Consider the following 7644-nt stretch of genomic DNA (forward strand, 5'->3'; position numbering starts at 1 on the left):
AAACAGAGTGCTTCAAGACCTCGATCCGGGGCACGACATCGACCATGTTCTGCACCAAGCCGAAGTAGCTGCTCGACAAAGGCTCGGTAGGCCACAACTGGACACAGAGATCCTTCATGTCCGGCTCCGCCATCCTATGCAGCTCCATGAGTTGTTTCATCTGATAGCTTAGACTGGGGTTAGGCTTAGGAGTCTAAAACAGAGCCTAGAAAAGCCACCGCTCAACATCCCCATTATGGGTCGCATAGTGCTTAACTTCTTCTACCACACTCCACGGGATGTCCGTGAAGGCGCTTGAGCAACGCCGTATCCGCGTAAGAAAGGAAAACCTGTTTTCACCAATGGCACATTGCAATAAGTATGCCTCACTATCGTGGTTTTGTCACATCAGATGTCCTCGCAAAAGGACTTACTTATGAGGCCATCGTTGGTGTGTGGCAACTCAAAGGGGTTAATCGAAAACGAGACTCGGGTTTACCTAGGTTCGGCCCCTCCAATGGAGGTAAAAGCCTACGTCTTGGTTTGTGTGTATTGATAATGATTTTGATTATAAGGAGGGCTAACTCGCCTGACCTAGCTATCGATTGATTGCAACTTTTCTTTCTCAATCCAGGGGTCGCCTTTATATACAAGCCAAGTCCCAGGGTTTTACAAGAGTTCGGGTCGTGTTATGATTCATGACCCAATGATAGTCTAACTCGCCTTGCCTTTCAAGCAAGGACTACCAACCTTCGGCCCTATGTGCCTTGTCTTGATGTCTTCGAGCTATGAGTCGCCGTGTATTTTTGGCCTTATGTGCTAAGGCCCACATTGAGTCTTCTGTCAAGCCGCCTCAATTATATCCTGGCCTTCATAGGGCGGGTTATAGCACATGGTAATATCCCCAACATTAGGCCCCATATTGACTTGAATTTATTCACGTCAATATATTTTTCTTTGGTCTTGGCGGCTTGTCTGCAACCCCCGTCTTTGACCTCTCTGTAGTAGAAATGCCCGCTTATGAACCTTTAAGAACTTAGACGTTTCTTGCTTTGCTCAATAATGACATAACCCGCCCCAGATTCTAGGATTTTAATAATGCCGACTCATCGTATTTTTTCATTTATCTCTTCCAACCCGAAAAACGAGGTGCCGCCAGCCCCAAAATCTACGAAACTCCTAGATTCCCGCGCTTGCTATTTCCACTTCAGCCCTAGGTCTTTAAATACTTTGTAGCCCCCCCCATCATTTTTCACATTGCCTTCCTGTTTCTTCTTCTTCTTCTCGAGCTCGCGCCTGTTGACCGCGCCACCACTGTTGCCTTCTTTCATCGACGGTCATCCACGGCCGGAATCCCGACGACGTTAGACCCGAGGGAGATTCTCTTCTTCAGTTTGCACAAAGTTAGATATTTCTTGTAAAGCAGCTTGTTTCTTATGAGCAGGAAAATATTTTTCAGAGAAGTAATGAAGCATATCCTAGGGGCTACGCACACAACCAGGAGCAAGAGCAAGAAACCAATCTTTAGCCTTGCCTTTTAGCGAGAAAGGAAAAATCTTAAGGATATAGTAGTAGCGTATATTTTCCTCATTAGTAAACAAAGCAACAATATCATTCAATTTGATGAGGTGTCCAATAATAGTTTCATTTTCATAACCATAGAAGGGGTCAGATTCAACTATAGGTATTAACTCAGGGTCTATAGAGAATTCATAGTCCCCGAGACGTATCAAGGCCCTGAGAACGCATCCCCTCTTTCGTCTTCAATCCATCGGTAACATTTATTGGAGCTATATTTTTATTCACCACATGATATGGTATTTTCTTGGAGCGTCTTGTATCTTAGGAGTCTTATTTGTGTGTCACAATCATCCTTGCTGCACACCTTTTTGAGAGAGAGAGACATGCACTCATCGTGATTTTGCTAGAATGCTCATAGTGCTTCACTTATATCTTTTGAGCTAGATAATTTTTCTCTATGTGCTTCACTTATATCTTTTAGAGCACGGCGGTGCGTGACTTGGTAGTTGGCTTATTCTATGAAAGTAGTCCCAAAGGTTATAGGTACCCAAAGAGGATACAAAAACCTCCATGTTCATGTGCATTGAGTAGAAAGAGAAGTCTTGATTCCTCTCAATTAGTTTTGAGACGTGGATTTGGTAATATTAAGAGTTATGTTAGTAGGGTGTTGTGAATCTAGAAATACTTGTGTTGAAGTTAGTGATTCCCATAGCATGAACGTATGGTGAACCGCTATGTTAGGAAGTCGGAGCATAATTGATCTATTGATTTTCATCCTTTGTGTTGAGGTTGGGATCACGCGATGGTTAACACCTAGCAACCCTTGCCCTAGGAGCATGCGTTTAGCACTTTGTTTCGATTACTAATAAAAACTTTCGCCACAAGTATGTGAGTTCTTCATGACTAATGTGAGTCCATGGTATAGATGCACTTTCACCTTCCACCATTGCTAGCCTCTCTAGTGCCGCGCAATTCTCGCCGGTGCACAAACCCACCATATGCCTTCCTCAAAATAGCCACCATACCTACCTACTATGGCATTTTCATAGCCATTCTGAGATATATTGCCATGCAATTCCCACCGTTCCGTCTCATGACTTGTGCCATCAGTCTCATATTGCCATTGCATGATCCTAAGATAGCTAGCGACATGTTCCAACGTCATACGCCAAGCTAGATCGTTGCACATCCCGGTACACTACCGGAGGCATTTCCTATAGAGTCATCATCATTTTGTGCTTTGAGCTGTGAGTAAATAAAAGTGTGATGATCATCATCATTAGAGCATTGTCCCATGTGATAAAGTAATAAAAAAAGAGGCCAAAGTGTGACAGCCCTAGAATAATTGGTTGCAATTAGTTGCATCATCATCTTGCATCATGTTAAACCCAAATGTTTTTGAAATTTGGACTAACAAAACCCTAGCACCTCACCTCACTAAAGAAAATTCTACTAAGTGTGATTTTTAATGAACCCAAAATGGTTTTTGAAAATGTTCATATTTTCTGATAAATGTTGGCAACAACATTTCAGTGATGACTTTTATTTTCAATAACTTTTGACATTTAAATTAATCCACAAAAGGCACTGGAAATTGCCAAAACAAATAACTATAAATATTTAGTTATTTCAAAAATACTAAATCTTTTTGTGGAACTTGGAAATAGCCCAAACAAAACCCCACAAATGATTTCAATATTTTGGCCTAGGGTTGGAGCCAAAACAAATCAAAACAAATGTCAGAAATTAGAAAACAGGAAATAACAAAAAAAATGAAGAAGAAAGAACCTTACCTGGCCTTCCTTGCCGAGGAGGGAAGCCAGGGGCAGGGGGTCTTCTTCTTCCTCGTGCCAGGAGGACAGGCAGGTGCGTGGCGCACACGGCCACGTCGCCGACCACCTCCACCCTGCCTGCGTGCCTCCCCCCTCGTCTTAGCAGCGCCACAAAGGCCCCAACACTGTCCTCATCCATTTTCCCCATCTCTGGCCCTCTCACCCCCCTCCTCGAGGTCGCGTTCGTCCTCAGATCCGAGAGCCGCTGGCGTCGATTCACCGCCCTCCGTGCCTCCCCGACCCTTCCAACAACGCCATCAGCTCTGCGGTGAGCCCCGGGTTCTTTTCCCCTAGCCCCATCACCGCTCCCCTTCCCTAGCCCGTTGGCCACCGGAGCCGCAAGCTCCTGCCGCCGTCCATGGCGTGGTCGCGGCCAGAGCATCCCCTCGGGCCGTTTGAGCACTCTGGCGTGCTCTTAGAGGCCCATAGTAGCCTCCCCGACCACCAGATCCTTCCCCTTTGTTCCCTAGCATCGAGACCGTCCTGGCCGAGCAGGGGCCGCCGCTCCGTCACTGCTCCTGTCGTCTTCGGCGACCCCCTCGCCCTCAAACCCACGGGAATGGGTGCGGCCCAACGCGGGCTACCTCCTGGTGGTCTCCCCGCGTCCAACCGTCGCCGTTTGCCGATTCCGGCGAGCCTCCGCCGCGTCTGTAGTCGCCGGCGTTGAGCTGCCGGTGGTCTCGACCCCCTGTGACCGTGGGTTGACTCCCCTGAGTCACAGACAGGTGGGGCCCAGCCCTGTTTAAATTAAGTCAATCACAAAATTAACTAACCAGATTAATTAACCTAAAGACTCACTAACAGTGGGCCCATACCCTAATTAGGAATAAAAGATTAAAATTATATTGTTCTTAACATGTGTGTCACTGACTAGTGGGCCATGGCTGTCAGGTTTGACCCTGGACAGCTCAGTTGACTTGCTGACCTCACCCTCACGTCATGCTGATACAATAATAGTACTTTCTGATTATAAAATAATTCCAGAAATGCCTAAAACTTCTAAAAATCATAGAAAATAATCTGTAAGTCCAATGAAAATAATTTATATATGAAAAAGGATCAGAAAAATCCAAAGAATCTGATCATGGAATTTTCATGCATGTTTGAAAAAGTTAACAACACCAAATAGGCAAAATGATGAATAGGGTAAATTTAATAAATAGTTTGGAGTTGGAAATTGATACTTATTTGAATTCCACTTCAATTGTTATGACCAAACATTGGTCAATGCAAATCAGTACCTCAAAATACTAACTCCATACATGTTGGAATAATTTGTTATGAGCATCAGGTCGAATCAATTATAAGGGTACTTGGAAAGATACCCGGCTTGACGTGATGTTTGGATCCTAATTCAAACCAACTTCAACTTAAGAAATGATAGCCACATTAGCCCTGCCACCTTTCATTTCATGTCTTGAGAATGCATCACAGTGTTGCATTTCCGTGAAGTAATTGTTGTTCTTTCTTGTTTGTCGGTGTTGTTCCCCCTCGCTAAACGATGTTCCGACGATGTGATCGTTGACATTGATGAAGACTCATTGCTATCTTCAGACGTGTCAGGCAAGCAAACCCCCCTTGAGCATATTGAAATAAACCCACTCCCTTGCTCCTGCTCTCTTTTACTGCATTAGGACAAACACGATTCAACTGTACATGTTATCGGTAGTTGAACCCATTCCTCTGCATGACCTGATTTTGTCACAGTAAATAGTTGAAACCACTTAGCATGAGTAGCAACGGCTTGAGCCTTGTTGTGCTTACTCATCCATGCTTGTTTACAATGCCTGCTATGCTTAGAGTCGTGTCGGGTCTGATCCATTTGGATGATGAATCAGAATGATTGGGTTCATGTCCTATAGTGTGTGAGTAAAAGTGTGAATCCAATTTGGTAAAGGTAGCGATGAGAGGCCATGTAGATGTACATGGTGGGTTGTCTCATTGGGACCGTCCTTAAGAACTGAGTTCTGTGTGTGTTATCCAAGACAAGATACTACCACACATTGGGATACTTAATTGACCCTCTTGGCTTATTAATCGCCTAGATCTCTGTCCAGGAGTTGCAACTAGTTTCTGGTGTTTATAGGAAAAGTGTTGGCGGTCGTGTTTAGCTCTGCCCGACGGGGTAGGCTTCTCTGCGGTAGATACACAGTGGCACGGTGTACCAAGTGGCACCCGGATGGTGGGCTTGGGAACCATGCGCGCATCGTTTGGGGCCGTAGAGGAAACCTCGGCCGGATTTCCTTGCGGGTTCAGTCTCAAATAGGCGATAAACCTGGACTAGGGTCTTGTGTGGTTAATGGTCGTGGCCGACACCCACGCCAGTGCTTCCTCTTGAAGGTTGCCGAGATGCATGACGTGCATATGGTGATAAGTGGTGAGAGCATGTGTGAAGAAGTATACCCCTGCAGGGTGATTCAATCTGTTCGAATAGCCGCGTCCTCGGTTATGGACTACTTGGAAACATTACGTGGTACATAGACAATTTAAATGGATACTCTAAAACATGCAAGATAAGTGTGAGTGCTATCGAAGGCCTTCTCGTTGGGAGACGAGAGTGGATCCATTGTGGTGTATTGCATTGGTGAATATGTGGGCTCGTGTGCGTTATCTCACCTCAAAGAAAGAACTTGTAGTCGTAGTACAGGTTAGCCAAGAGTCAAAGTTGGCTTGCTGCAATCAAACTCCACAATCCTTTCATTGAAACATGATGCATATGTAGATAGTTCTGATGTAAGACTTGCTGAGTACCTTTGTACTCACGGTTACTTTATTTATGTTTTTGCAGAGAAGACTTAGACTCATTAAAAGGTTCTACGCGATGTGTTCGATGTTGACCGGAATAGCTTGGGAATCCCAGACAGAGGTCTGGCTCCTTTGGTAGGGTCGTAGTAGCTTTTCAGGCTCTTCCAGCCACTTTTAGTAGATGTCTGTACCCAGACATGATTGCTTCCGCTTGTTGTTTGTATGCCTTGAGTGTCGGGTCACGAGACCCCTGTTTGTAATATCATACTATGTTGACTCTTATGAGTCTTTAATAAATGTTTGAGTCATAGAGTTATGTTGTGATGCCATGTTGTATCTACACATATCGTGCATAATGTGTGTATGTTTGAAATGCATTATATGTGTGGGATTCGACACCTAGTTGTTTGCCTTTAGTAGTACTCTTTACAGGGAAATGCCTCTTTGTGATTCCATCGAGCCTTGGTAGTTTGCTACTGCTCGAAACACATTGATTGACCGGCATGTATCCTTCTTTGCTGCTGTGTCTGTCCCCTCAGGGAAATGTCACGCAGTGTAATGGAGTCCTTGTAGCTTGCTACGACTCGTCTACACACGCTGATGACTGACACCTGCTTTGCTGGGTTATGTATGCCTGTCCCTGTACGGTTGTACCGCTGGGGTTTATAACTAGTCATGTCGACCCGGGTTCTTTGTCGTTTGAACGCTATCAACATATTCATATACGTGAGCCAAAAGACGCAAACGGTCCCGGCCAAGGTAAGGTGGCAGCCGTGGAGTTTACCGTGCGTGAGGCTGCAAAGTGATGTGATGTGTTACATGCTAGGTTCTTATGACTCAGGATCGGGGTCCCGACACAAAGAGCCCAAAAATAAAAAAGAGGCCTAAGAGCCCAAATAAAAAAAAGAGAGAAAAAGAGAGAAGGGACAATGCTACTATCTTTTTCCACACTTGTGCTTCATAATAGCACCATGTTCTTCATGATTGAGAGCTTCTTTCTTTGTCACTACCTTATGCTAGTGGAAATCTTTATCATATAACTTGGCTTGTATATTCCAATGATGGGCTTCCTCAAATTGCCCTAGGTCTTCGTGAGCAAGCAAGTTGGATGCACACCCACTAGTTCTCCTTTTGAGCTTTCACATACTTATAGCTCTAGTGCATCCCTTGTATGGCAATCCCTACTCATTCACATTGATATCTATTAATGGGCATCTCCATAGCCCTTTGATACGCTGAGTCAATGTGACCCTCTCCTCCTTTTTTGTCTCACAACCACCACCACACTCTATTCCACCTATAGTGCTTATCCATGGCTCACGCTCATGTATTGCGTGATAGTTATACAAGGTTTGAGAAAGTAAGGGTGCGAAAACAATTACTTGGCCAATACCGGGGTTGTGCATGATTTACATTAGTTGTGTGAGGATGATGGAGCATAGCCAGACTATATGATTTTGTAGGGATAACTTTCCTTGGCCTTGTAATTTTGAAAGTTCATGATTACCTTGCTAGTTTGCTTGAAGTATTATTGTTTTCATGTCAATAGCAAACTATTGTTTCGAAT

Source organism: Hordeum vulgare, chromosome 3H (assembly GCF_904849725.1).
Source record: "Hordeum vulgare subsp. vulgare chromosome 3H, MorexV3_pseudomolecules_assembly, whole genome shotgun sequence".
Taxonomy (NCBI): Eukaryota; Viridiplantae; Streptophyta; class Magnoliopsida; order Poales; family Poaceae; genus Hordeum; species Hordeum vulgare.